Source organism: Odocoileus virginianus, chromosome 3, assembly GCF_023699985.2.
Source record: "Odocoileus virginianus isolate 20LAN1187 ecotype Illinois chromosome 3, Ovbor_1.2, whole genome shotgun sequence".
NCBI classification, from domain to species: Eukaryota; Metazoa; Chordata; class Mammalia; order Artiodactyla; family Cervidae; genus Odocoileus; species Odocoileus virginianus.
This window is the reverse complement of record NC_069676.1, coordinates 80,891,915-80,906,824: the sequence shown is the minus strand read 5'-3', so window position 1 is coordinate 80,906,824 and position 14,910 is coordinate 80,891,915. Positions and strand designations below refer to the sequence as shown.

The following is a 14,910-nucleotide window of genomic DNA, read 5'->3' as shown; positions in this document are numbered from 1 at the left end:
ATGTGTGAAGCATAATTCTGATATCAAAACTAGACAGACTGATAAAAAAAATTATTCCTCATGAACATGGATTCAAACATCCTCCACAAAATAGTACCAAACTAATTATGAAAAATGAAGTTGCTCAGTTGTGTCTGACTCTTTGTGACCCCACCCATGGACTATAGCCCACCATGCTCCTCCATCCATGGGATTTTCCAGGCAGGAGTACTGGAGTGGGCTGCCATTTCCTTCTCTAGAGGATCTTCCCAACCCAGGGATTGAACCTGGGTCTCCTGCATTGTAGGCAGACGTTTTACCATCTAAGCCACCAGGGAAGTTTGTTGTGGCAACACATAAAAAGGCAAAAAACACCAAACCAAATAAGTTTTTATTTCCAAGAAAGTCAAGGTCGGGTAAATATTCAAGTTACAAAGGTTTATACCATTGTACAGGAGGCAGTGACCAAAATCATTCCAAAGAAAAAGAAATACAAGAAGGCAAAGTGGTTGTCTGAGGTGGCCTTACAAATAGTTGAGAAAAGAAGAGAAGCAAAAGGCAAGGGAGAAAGGGAAAATTACATCCAACTGTATGCAGAGTTCCTGACAGCAGCAGGGAGAGAAAAGAAAGCCTTCTTAAGGGAACAATGCAAAGAAATAGAGGAAAACAGTAGAAAGGGAAAGACTAGAGATCTCTTCAAGAAAATTGGAGATACAGAGGAAATATTTCATGCAAGGATAAGCATGATAAAGCACAGAATCAGTAAGGACATAAGATTAGCAGAAGACATTAAGAAGAGGTGGTAAGAATACACAGAAGAACTACATCAAAAAGTCTTAATGGCTAGATAACTACAGTGGTGTGGTCGAGTGACCACACCTAGAGCCAGATATCCTGGAGCGTGAAGTCAAGTCAATCTCTGGAAGCATTACTGCAAATGAAGAGAGCAGAAGTGATGGAATTCCAACTGAATTATTTAAAATCCCCAAAGATGACGCTGTTAAAGTGCTGCACTCAATATCCCAGCAAGTCTAGAAAACTCAGTAGTTGCTACAGGACTGGAAAAGGTCCATTTTCATTCCAATCCCAAAGAAGGACAATGTTAAAAAAAATGTTTAAACTACTGTAAAATTTTTTTCATTTCACCTGCTAGTAAGGTCGTCCTCAAAATCCTTCAAGCTGGGTTTTAGCACTACATGAGCTGAGACTTCCAGATGTACAAGCTAGGTTTAGAAAAGCCAGAGGAACCAGACATCAAATTGCCAACATTCATTGGATCGTAGAGAGAGCAAGGGAAGTCTAGGATATCATCTAATTTAGGGTTTATTTCCTTTAGGACTGACAGGTTTGATCACCTTGCAGTTCAAGGGACTCTCAGGAGCCTTCTCCAGCACTGCAATTTGTTGCTATAAAAGTCAGTGCTAAAGTCTTTGACTGTGTGGATCACAGCAAACTGTGGAAAATTCTTAAAGAGACTGGAATACCAGACCACCTTACCTGCTTCTTGAGAAACCTTTATGCAGGTCAAGAAGCAACAGTTAGAAGTGGACATGGAACAAGGGACTCATTCACAATTTAGAAAGGAGTACATCAAAGCTTTACATTGTCAACCTGCTTATTTATCTTCTATGCAAAGTACATCATGTGAAATTCCAGGCCAAATAACTCACAAGCTAGAATCAAGATTGCCCAGAGAAATATCAACAACTTAAGATATGCAGTTGATAGGCAAAAGGAGAAGAGGGCAGCAGAGGATGAGATGGTTGGATGGCATCACCAATTCAATGGACATGAACTTGGGTGAACTCTAAGAGATGGGGAGGAACAAAGAGGCCTTGTATGCTGCAGGCCATCAAGTCACAAAGAGTCAGATATGATTTAGTGACTGAACAACAACAATGACAGAAAGTGAAGAGGAACTAAAGAGCCTCTTGATGAAGGTGAAAGAGGAGAGTGAAAAGCTGGCTTAAAGCTCAACATTCAAAAAGCTAAGATCATGGCATCTGGTCTCATCACTTCATGGAAAATAGATGGGGAAACAATGACAACAGGCAGATTTCATTTTCTTGGGCTCCAAAATCACTGTGGACAGTGACTGCAGCCACAAATTTAAAAGACACTTGCTCCTTGGAAGGAAAGCTATGACAAACCTAGACATCATATTAAAAAAAAAAGAGACATCACTTTGCTAACAAAGGTCTGTATAGTCAAAGCTATGGTTTTTCCAGTGGTCATGTATGGATATGAGAGTTGGATCATAAAGAATGTTAAGAACTGAAGAATTGATGTTTTCAAACTGGTGCAGGAGAAGACTCTTGACAGTCCCTTGGACTGCAAGGAGATCCAACCAGTAAATCCTAAAGGAAATCAGTCCTGAATATTCACTGGAAGGACTGATGCTGAAGGTGAAGCTCCAATACTTTGACCACCTGATTTGAAGAGCTGATTCACTGGAAAAGACCTGATGCTGGGAAAGATTGGGGATAGAAGGAGAAGGGTGTGACAGAGGATAAGATGGTTGGATGGCATCACCAACTCAACGTTCATGAACATGAGCAAACTCCTGGAGATGGTGAAGGACAGGGAAGCCTGGCACGCAGCCGTCCATGGCATCTCAAAGAGTCGGACAAAACTTAGCCACTTAACACAACAACCCCCAGAAGGATATTTTTGTCAAAATAAATAAGCTAATTTCAAGCTTTATGTGGAAAGGCAAAGGGGCTAAACTGGATAAAATAATTTTGAAAAAGAAGACTAAAGGTAGAAGAATTTTACATTAAAGACAACACTATAATGCTATATTAAGCAACACAGATCATAAGAGAGAACAGAGAGGCTAGAAACAGACTGGCACATATGGTTAATTGATTTTTGGCAAAAATACAAAAACAAATCAAAAGAGAAAGTAAAGTCCTTTAAATAAATGATATCAGAACAAACAGACATCTGTATGCAAAAAAATTTGGACCTCAGTTTCAGTCTCAATCTCATGCCCTATATTAATACAAACATTACGTCAAAATTGGTTATAGATCAAATGTAAAACATGACAAGATAAAGTCCAGTAAAAAAAAAAAATTGGAGAAAAATCTTTGTGACCTTGTATTTTGCAAAGAATTCTTCAACTGACACTAAAGCACTATTTAATACATATGTATGTGTTTGTATTTATACATGCAAATAAACCTAAAAATGTAAAACAAAACACAATTATGAAAGGCATATTTGGGAGAATGAAATATAAGTCATAGACTAGGTTAAATATTTACAATCACATATCTAGGAGCATTTATATTAACAACACAGGAGGAATTCTCAAAATTTAAAACAAAAATACAAAAACCTCAGAAAAATGGCTAAAAATTTGAACTGACCCCTTAAGAAAGAAATATGCCTCACATATAATAATATAAAATATACTCAATGCATGAAAAAAACCACTACAATATTGTAGTTAGCCTCCAACTAATAAAAATAAATGAAAAAAATAAAAGATATGAAATATAAAAAATATTTATACATAAAATATAGTAGACATCATGTAGTGATTAAGGAATTGCAAATTAAAACCACACAGTGGGTCACCACATACATATTTGAACGGTTAAAAGAAAAATTACTGACACTACCAATGCCTAGTGAGTTCTGACTGGAACTTTCATACATTGCTAAAGAAAATGGTATAGGTGCTCTGGAAAAGTTTTGCAGTTTTTTATAAGTTAAACCTACTCATAATTTCCCAGACATTTTATTCCTGAATACTTACAATATAGAAGTGGAAACTTATATTCTTTAAAAAAATCCTATACACGAATATTTATTGAAGCTCTATTCATAATCATCAAAAATTAAAAAGAAATGTTTTTCAACCAGGAATAGGTAAGCAAACTGTGTGAATTGATACTCAGCAAGTAAAAGAGTAAAATACTGATGTATGTGCTAACTTGGGTGAATTTCAAAAGCATAATAAGTGAACAAAGCCAGTCTCAGATATATTCTTGTATGATTACATTTCTATAACATTTTTTTTTAGAAATTTTCACAATAGCTAACACATAAAAGCAACTGAAATGTCCATTGGCAGATGAATGGATCAAGAAAATGTGGTGCATGTATATATATATATACACATATATACACACAGACACATATATATATGTATATACATATATACACACACAGACACATGTGTATATGTATATAGACATATATACACACAGACACATATGTATATGTACACACATATATACACACAGACACACATGTATATGTATATACACATATATACACACAGACACACATGTATATGTATATACACATATATACACACAGACACACATGTATATGTATACACACATATATACACACACAGACACACATGTATATGTATACACACATATATACATACAGACACACATGTATGTGTATATACATATATATACACACAGACACATATGCATATGTATACACATATACATACACAGAGACACACATGTACATGTATGTGCTGTGCTGTGCTTAGTCACTCAGTTGGGTCCAACTCTGTGACCCCATGGACTGTGGCCCTCCAGGCTCCTCTGTCCAGGGGCATACTCCACCCAAGAATACTGGAGTGGGTTGCCATGCCCTCTCCTCCAGGAGATCTTCCCAAACCAGGGATCAAACCCAGGTCTCCCACATTGCACGCAGATTTTTTACCTTCTGAGCCACCAGGAAAGCATATATATATGAAACATGATTCAACCTTCCAAAAGGGTATCCTGCCATTTGTGACAACATGGATGAATTTGGAGGACATTATGCTAGGTGAAATAAGCCAATCATAGAAAGACAAATACTGCATGAGTCTACATATATGAGGAATCCAAAAACATCAAACTCATAGATACATAGAAGGCATTGATTGTCTGGGGTTGGGGGAACGGGAGTAGCTGTTCATGGGCAAAAATCTTCAGTTATGCTAGGTGAATAATTTATAGAGATCTGTACAATACAGTGCCTATAGTTATCAACATCACATCGTGCACTTCAGAATATAAGCAGGTAGACTTCATGTTAAGTGTTCTCATCACACAGACAAAAACAAAGAGACACATGAAGATTTGGGAGGTGTTGGATATGTCTACACATATCATATGTGTTTGTATACATCCAAACTCACCAAGGGGTTTCCCTGGTGGCTCAGTGGTAAAAATCTGCCTGTAATGCAGGAGACCAGGGCCCGATCCCTGGGTCAGGAAGATCCCCTGGAGAAGGGAATGGCAACCCACTCTGGTATTCTTGCCTGGAGAATTCATGGACAGAGAAGCCTGGCAGGCTACAGTCCATGGGGTTGCAGAGTCAGACACAACTGAAGCAACTAAGCAGCAACAGCAAACTCACCAAGCTTTACCCATTAAATATGTGCAGTTTTTAGTATGTTAATTATATGTCAATAAAGCTGCATTGAATATGAAAAGGTAATATTTTAAACAAAAAGCAGAAATAATACTCTAGTGTAAGAGAATAGGTCAGTGGCTGCCTGGCTTAAACATGGAAGGAGGTGATGACTACAGAGGGATAATATGAGAGATTTGGAGGTTGTATCTTGATTGGGGTGGTGGTTACACAATTCATAGAATTGTACGTCAAAAAAGTAAAAAAAAATGAAATTAATTTTAGGAAAAGAATGTAGTTTGCTTTTTCTTAGGGAAAATTTCAGAAGCATGAATAATCCCATACAAATCTCTAAAATTAAAAGGTATTAAACTTAAAGCTGATATATTTGCAGAAAATAGAGTATAGAAGTTTCTCCTTTAGTTTGCATAAACCTGTCCAAGTAAGCATCACTGCATTTTAAAGAACCACATATTCCTGAAATTAGATTTGATCTGACTCTTTGAAGTGTGCATTTCTATATGGCTCCCTAGTTTGTGAGGTAGCAGAGGACAGAAGGTACTTACAAAAATGAATTTTTAAGTTAATATGTATGTAGTGCAATATATGCAAAAGAATTTCATGGCTCTCATAAGACTTCTAAATCTACAGAGAAAGCTCTGTAAATTCTCAAGGGTTCACATGATAGGCCCTGAAATGTAACAGATAAGCATCTTTACCATTGAGATAAAGGTCTTTCCTTGGGTTCTAAAAAAAGGAAAATGTTTTTCTTTGGTCTTGTTATAAAAAGGGAATGAATGGAAACATTCATTTCTTTTCATTCACCCAATCTCCACATTATATATTTGCTTTATTACTAGTCAGATGTTGCCTATCCAGAGATGACTAGAAAATTTTACTTTGTTATCATCCAAATATCTTTTCTGAGACACTTGCTTGGAAATAATAAAATTTTATCCCCTCCAGATTACGTATGCGGAATCTTTTCTAAGGCTGAAATGAAAACCTTTATGTAGATGTGTTTTGTACAAACATTCTTTGACCTCCGTTGGGATTTTTATTTGTTTCCATGTTAGGTAAAAACAGACATTTTTAAAAAGCTCTGGTTATTTCTCAAGGGCTAGGCATTTTGAATATGGTAGTTCACTTGAGGTGTATTCAAACTAGTTCTGCAGAGAGATTTTTCTTGATGACCCTAAATTGCATACTCTGGACACAGGATGAATTTTAATAATTATTCAGTTCCAACCTAGAATGATATTACTTTGACTTTTGTATAATTATGCAGTATTAGCTCCATTTTAACTGCCTTTTCACATAATGAACCTCTTCTATAGGTTCCCCTTTGCCTTCACCCTCATTTTGAGACACCTTACCCCTTTATTTTAACCCTATTTCTTCTTCTCAGAAAACATAATGAGATTTCTCTCTAAATAGGAGTATTATATTCTAGTTGTTAGGTTGTGAGAAACAAACTTCTACTACCTTTTAAAAATTAAGAAAAAAATTTCAAGTAGTAGCTAAATTGAAAATGAGATAATTTACTTCTTTTGAAACCATAAGTTACATTGAACATGAACACTTTTTAAAAAATTGGCCTTTAAATCGTAAGCAAGATGAAAATCTTAATATAAAACTTTATAGAGGCTTTGGCAGACTTTTCCTTCTGCAGCAAATAGAGAACTACATTCTCTAGCACGCACCTTGAAAAGACCACAGATTTGCTGGAAATTTATCAGACTCATTAGAGAACATTGCCTCTGAGGAAAAGGTCTCTGTTATTTGAATGTGCTCTGGGAATCCAGTCCCCAATTCCATCAATTCGTAGGCTGCTAAAGCTTTTCAGATGGAGCACCTGACAAGAGCTGGGAAGACTTTAATTTAGTTTTGATTTTTTTTTTTACCCTAAAGTTAAATATCTGCTGTCCATTGATCAATGAAAAACTCTGCAATTTCTTAATATTACTTTGACAAATCTTAACACAGACTGTAATTTCCTGTGAAATATAGTTGTCTGGAGGTGGAACTACATATAATAAGCTCAGTATGAAAACGGGAATGGAGGAGCAGCTACAGGGCTTCTTTCTTTATATTTTCCCCTTCCGCATGTTCCTTTCCTTTCCTCAAAAGAATCATTTTTCTGCCTTTTAAAGGACTTTTCTTTTCCAGTGCTTGTCATACATTATTATTATTTTTTTAATATGTATAGATCAAAATCATGCTGTGAGTAGCAAAGAGCAGAGTGTTGTTGTGCTTGAATCATTTAAAGTGTTTCTGCCAGCATATTGGAGGGCTAAAGAAATGAAGAGATGTAAACCCCGTGTTCAGAAGTATTCTTAAGAAGAAGAGTAGTATGTGTCTCTAAAAAACAAGAAAGAGAGAAGGGGAGGAAAAAATATCTATTACGAGCAAAATATTTGGATATTTGGCAATTAAAATTAATTCAATAAACACACATAGAAAAAAAAAACGATTAGGCAATATATGTAAAGATGCCATCCAATATGGAGAATTTAATCATCAGATTTCTCCCCTCAAAGCCAGGGCTTGTTCAGTAGTTAAGTAGATTTAGAATGGGAAACACATTAAATAGCTATTTACCCATTTACCTAATAAAAGCAATCACTGCATCTCAATCCAGTAGTGACATTTTTCTAATAACAGAAACATATACTAGGAGTAGTCCTTAATGAAGTCCTGTTACTACTAAAAGGGGTGAGAGAACATGAGCTAGTTTTGTTTGATAACTTCTTTTGCTTGCTTGCCCCACATAAGATCTCCTACAATACATATGCTAGGGAACTTCTCAATATGTGTAGTCTTAGTACACTTTTTTCCAATATCAAAAGTCAGAGACTCAAATGCTCCATTTCTTGCCCCTTGGGAGAGAGGGTATTGGCATGTCATATCAAGTTCTGCCAACTCAGGACTTGGAATGCTGATGGTCAAAATTCACTTGTTACAGTTTCCACCATGCTAATGACCTGCGGCAGTAGTGTCCAGAACAGGTTGCTTTTGCTAAAGAAGCAACTGCTTCTCTCTCGTTTCCAACTACTTCACCCTTCAGAATTGTTCTGATGCCTCCCTGTTTTCCAAACCGGACCTAGTGGGTTTTATCCAATATATTCTTTAAAATCCATCGAGAAAATTCCTTGTTGTGACCTGATATCCAGAGTCAAATTCTATTACCTGCTATAAAGAGCTCTATCTGATTCAGCAAAATGAATCTTTCCTAGGAAGGATGAGCTTGCCTAGCCATTAAAAATCTATTATATTTGTTAAGCTGATCTTCTTGAGAAAAAAGATGTCTTTCTAAGTATGAAAAGATGAAACTGAAAAGAGATTGCCCTTTTACTGATGATTTCTGGTTGGCACATATCTTCTGCATGTCACGTAAGTGATTTGTATCTGCTTCAGTTTCTATCAGAAGATGTGTTTATTTTCTTTGGCTTAAAAATGGAGGTGGAAAAGGCTATTTTTTAGCTTTAATAGAGAAAGCTTTTGTGTTTGCAATTCATTTGTTCCTTAGAAAAAAATTTTAAAAACAATTTAATTTGAACATATATGCTCATATTTTAAATTGGAGAAATTTACATAATGTTACATAACATAATGGCAACCCACTCTGGTATTCTCACCTGGAGACCTCCAATGGCAGAGAAGCCTGGTGAGCTACAGTCCATGGGGTTGCAAAGAGTAAGACAGGACTGAGCGGCTAACACTTACGTAACTTAAAAATAAATGAATAATTGTAATCAATTTTAGATTCAAGTATTTATTTTTATGCAATTAATATATATAACTGTATATAAACATGCTGAACAAAGTAAAAATTAAACCACCATTTTAAGTGACTCATTGCTTTAAATCTCCCTTCAAAGGAACTTAGAGTTTTTCAGAGATACGATACTATTTTCAGGGATTTTGAAAACTGCAAAGTGTCTAGATTTCAAGTGAGGAGTGGATATGTGTCCTCAGAAGTGGTCTTTCCATTTCAAGATAGGAAATTGAATTTAGTGCCAAAGGGCTAAAGCACTTTCCTTCAGAAGATCAGGAAATGCCACTGTATAAAGGATAGACTGTTCCTTTTTAATCCTACTAATCCGAGTTAATTCACTTTATCTATTAGGTCAGTTAAATATAACAATCCATCTTCAGCTGTCTGGCTGAATCATCTAAATCTGGGATATTCAGCTTAAGAAACATGGCCTTCTATGTCTGTGTATGCTGCTGCTGCTATGTAGATATATATATATATACATATACATATATATATGTATATATATACAGTGGTATATGTGTGTGTGTCTCTATGTATGTGTGGTTTGTAACTTTGTAGTATTTATGCTGTGCATCATCACCTGACCTTATCATTTCAAAAACACATCTTTAACACATATACCCAATCATTTTACAGTTCCATATGCATATTTTCTAGAGATGTAACTGCTTTATAAACACACTACTACCACTAGAAAAGAGGAAATTAAAAATAACTATAGTAATTTTGCTTATCAAGTTAAATTATTTGGATTTTTATTGGTTAATTTTCTTATGTATAAACTAATAGTAAGTTATGAATTTATGCAAAGACAATCTGCCAAAAGAGTGCAACAGTGTCACATATATTTTAGGCATTGTAAAAGATATTAATCTCAATTCTTGTCAATATAATTGATTTATGATTAAAATTTATAAACCTCTTCTCTATGATATAAATTTCCTCATATTTTTATTTTCTAAGTTAAAAAATACTTCTCATGTAGTAGTCAGCAAATGTCACATGATAAATTACCCTCCAAATTTAGCAGCTTAAAGCAACCAACAGTAAACTGTCAGAAGGGGAAATAAAGATGATGCCCATTTATAATAGCATCAAAACAATATAACACTTATGAATAAAGTCAACAAAGGAGGTGAACCTATAAGACATTGATGAAGGAAACTGAAGAAGAAAAAAATAAATAGATATTCTGTGTTCAAGTGTTAGAAGAATTCATATTATTAAAGGTACATATGACAGGAAGCAATCTCCACATTCAATACAATTTCTACCAAATTTCAATGGCACTTTTCCCAGAAATAAAAACACAAAACTGTAAGAATTGTATGGAATAACAAGAGACTGAATTGCCAAAGGAACTTGAGAGAGAAGAAAGCTAGAGACATCACACTCTGAATTTCAAGCTATATTACAAAGTGATAGTAATCAAAACCATATGGTATTGACATAAAAAGCACATAAGCCAATGGAATCAAATAACGCATGATAAGTAAAGCCATGAACATATGGTCAATTAATTTGTGACAAAGGAGTCAGGAATATATAATGGAAACCAGATAGCATCTCCAATAAATGATTTTGAGAGAACTGGACAGTCACGTGCGAAAGAATGAAATAGAACCTCCATCTTATACCATAATCAGAAATGGATGGTTGAAGAAACTCAGTAGGGGAAAGTTTTTCACAATATTACATTTATGAAATTTATCACATTGTATACTTTGTATATAACATTGTATCTTGCAATTTCATTTGTCAATTATACCACAGCAAAAATAATTTAAAATAAAATTCAGAAAATGAAACAAGTGAAAACGCTCAAATATATATATTTTCTCACAGGCTCTTTGGGTAAGGAATTAAGGCATTGCATAGTTGAGTCCCCTACTTCAGGTTCTCTCACACTCAAAAATTGAAATTATATATCTTATGAAGGAATGATTATTTATAAATGATGTTTACATTCCAAGGCATTATTTTATATAATTCTGACTTTTAGGCAGTCTTCATTGGTACCAGGGGAATGATTACATTGGTATTGTAGTTTAAATCTTATAATAATTATTAAACAATTTAATTCCAAACACGGAGTTAAGATTTATTTTATATTCTTCTACTCAGATCATAAATAAGATATAGTGGAATGATACACAGATAAAAATATGTCAGAATAAAAGACACTGACTTTATATGTTAGATTAAGCAAAGGGAAGAAACTTAGGAGCTAAATATTAAGTCATGAACCCTTTTCTGCTCTCATTTTCTGTGATCTTTTGACATCAGTTACCACTACTGATCACTCAATCCTAAACCCTCTTTCAGCTCAGTTCAGTCACTCAGTCGTGTCTGATTCTCTGCAACCCCATGGACTGCAGAATGTCAGGCTTCCCTGTCCATCACCAACACCCAGAGTTTGCTCAAACTCGTGTCCATTGCAACTGGGATGTCATCAAACCATCTCATCCCTCTGTCATCCCCTTCTCCTCCTGCCTTCAATCTTTCCCAGCATCAGGGTCTTTTCCACTGAGTCAGTTCTTCCCATCTGGTGACCAAAGTTTTGGAGCTTCAACTTTAGCAATAGTCTTTCCAATGAATATTTAGGATTGATTTCCTTTAGGATTGACTGATTTGATCTTCTTGCAGTCCAAGGGTCTCTCAAGATTATTCTACAACACCACAGTTCAAAAGCATCAATTCTTTGGTGCTCAGCCTTCTTTATGGTTCAACTCTCTCATCCATACATGACATAGCTTTGACTCTATGGACATTTATCACCAAAGTAATGTCTCTGCTTTTTAATATGCTGTCTAGGTTGGTCATAGCTTTTCTTACAAGGAGCAAGCGTCCTTTAATTTCATGGCTGCAGTCACCATCTGCAGTGATTTTGGAGCCCTAAAAATAAAGTCTGTCACTGTTTCCAGTGTTTCACCATCTATTTGCCATGAAGTGATGGGACAAGATGCCATGATCTTAGTTTTCTAAATGTTGAGTTTTAAGGTAGGCTTTTCACTCTCCTCTTTCACTTTCATTAAGAGGCTCTTTAGTTCTTTGCTTTCTGCCATAAGGGTGGTGTCATCTGCATATCTGAGGTTATTGCTGTTTCTCTCGGCTGTTTGGTTCCAGCCTGTGCTTCATCCTGTTCAGCATTTCTCATGATGTCTACATATAAGTTAAATAAGCAGGGTAATAATATACAGCCTTGACATACACCTTTCCCAGTGTGGAACCAGTCTGTTGTTCTATGTCCAGTTTTAACTGTTGCTTCTTGACCTGCATACAGATATCTCAGGAGGCAGGTCAGGTGGTCTGGTATTCCCATCTCTTGAAGAAAACCCTCTTTAGTATTCCTTTAATTTTATAGGCTGCACCTTTTTAGCCTATGTTACATCTTTGAATTGTAGAGTGATAGGGCTTAGTCTTGAGGCCCTTTGTATTTTAAATAGTTTTGAAATTAAATTTATTTTACTTTATTTCAACCTTTTATTTTAGCACACTCTACATACAAGAAATAAACATAACACTCTGATGCTGGGAAAAATTGAAGGCAGGAGAAGGGGATGACAGAGGATGAGATGGTTGGATGGCATCACCGACTCTATGGACATGAGTTTGATAAGTTCCAGGACTTGGTGATGGACAGGGAAGCCTGGAGTGCTGCAGTCCATGGGGTCCCAAAGAGTTGGACATGACTGAGTGACTGAACTGAACTGATTAACATATTCTCATTTGGTTGCATCAGTTTTTGGAAATTTTATAGCACGGCCATTTGATGACCTTTTAAATAATGGATATAAATTCCCAGCTGGATGAGAAACAACAGAGAAACTGATTGGCCTTTTATGTTTGTTTTTCTCTACATCTATTTGTGAGCTCACATTTATTCAGCATTTTGTAGCCATTGGGAAGAAGGATAATGCTATAAGACCTAGACCAGTTAGATTTTGTATTCCTGTGTTTATTCTTGACTCAGCTGAAGTGTGAGACTGAAGCCATTAGTTCTCTATGTGCTTATGTATCTCTCTGTCTGTAACTTAAAAAGGTTCTATTCTATAATTGTGAAAGTGGGAAATGCTTTCCAACTTTTGGAAGATATTAAAATGGGAGGATATTAATAAATTAGATTATAATGTCTTAAAGAAGCACTGCTCTGATTTTTTCAGAGGTAAATAAGCACTTATATAATTGTTAAAAAATAAATACATAATACATTTAAAAGGAAGTGCAGGTGGTTACAAAGACGTGGACATGATTGAGCTACTGAGCTGAACTGAACTGACACAGTTTAAAGAGTTTTCATACTGAATACATCCATGGAATGAGCACTCAGGTCAAGAAGTATATTACCAACACCTTAAAGTCCATTAATTTACCCTTTTTCAGTCACAATACTCTCAGAGATTTTGTCTGTTTCAATACTTCATAAATAAAGAGACATAATATATTCTCTTTTGGAGTGGATTATTTTAGTCAATACTGTTTGTGAGATTTGTCTAGTCCATTCAACACTATTGCTGTGTAGTGTTCCATTGTGTAAATATACCACTATTCACTTATCCATACATCTATTAATAGATACTTGAATAGTTTTCAACTTTCATTTATTATATAATATTTCTGCTATGAATAGTCTAGTATAAGTCTTTTGGCAGACATATGTGTGTATTCTGATATGAGTTAAGGGCATGAGTTATTTGACCCTAGAACAACATGGGATTGAACTTCATGAGTCCACTTACACCCAGATATAAATACATATTATGGTACTACACATGGAACAACAGACTGGTTCCAAATAGGAAAAGAAGTACATCAAGGCTGTATATTCTCACCCTACTTATTTAACTTATATGCAGAATACATCATGAGAAACGCTGGCCTGGAAGAAGCACAAGCTGGAATCAAGATTGCCGGGAGAAATATCAATAACCTCAGATATGCAGATGACACCACCCTTATGGCAGAAAGAGAAGCACTAAAAAGTCTCTTGATGAAGGTGAAAGAGGAGAATGAAAAAGTTGGCTTAAAGCTCAACATTCAAAAAACTAAGATCATGGCATCCAGTCCTACCACTTCATGGGAAATAGATGGGGAAACAGTGGCTGGCTTTATTTTTTGGGCTGCAAAATCACTGCATTTGGTGATTGCAGCCATGAAAATAAAAGACATTTACTCCTTGGAAGGAAAGTTATGACCAACCTAGACAGCATATTAAAAAGCAGAGACATTACTTTGCCAACAAAAGTCTGTCTAGTCAAGGCTATGGTTTTTCCAGTGGTCATGTATGGATATGAGAGTTGGACTGTGAAGAAAGCTGAGTGCCGAAGAATTGATGCTTTTGAACTGTGGTGTTGGAGAAGACTCTTGAGAGTCCCTTGGACTGCCAGGAGATGCAACCAGTCTACCCTAAAGGAGATCAGTCCTGGGTGTTCATTGGAAGGACTGATGCTGAAGCTGAAACTCCAATCCTTTGGCCACCTGATGCGAAGTGCTTACTCATCTGGAAAGACCCTGATGCCAGGAAAGATTGAGGGTAGGAGGAGAAGGGGACAACAGAGGATGAGATGGTTGGACGGCATCACTGACTCAATGAACACGAGTTTGGGTAGGCTCTGGGAGTTGGTGAGGGCTAGTGAGGCCTGGCGTGCTGCCGTTCACGGGTTTGCAAGGAGTCGGACACGACTGAGCGACTGAACTCAACTGAAAGGTACTCCACGACCCCCGGTTGGTTGCAAACAAGAATGTGAAACCCTGGATACAGAGAACCAATTGTA

At 36.0% G+C, this 14,910-nt stretch overlaps 1 non-coding gene across 1 annotated transcript; it reads right to left on the bottom strand.

Annotated features, from left to right (window-relative positions):
* Nucleotides 1-245: 245 nt before the first annotated feature.
* TRNAC-ACA (transfer RNA cysteine (anticodon ACA)) lies at nt 246-317 on the bottom strand. The gene has a single exon. It is a non-coding gene; the product is annotated as a tRNA-Cys (tRNA).
* Between the last annotated feature and the right edge of the window lie 14,593 nt (nt 318-14,910).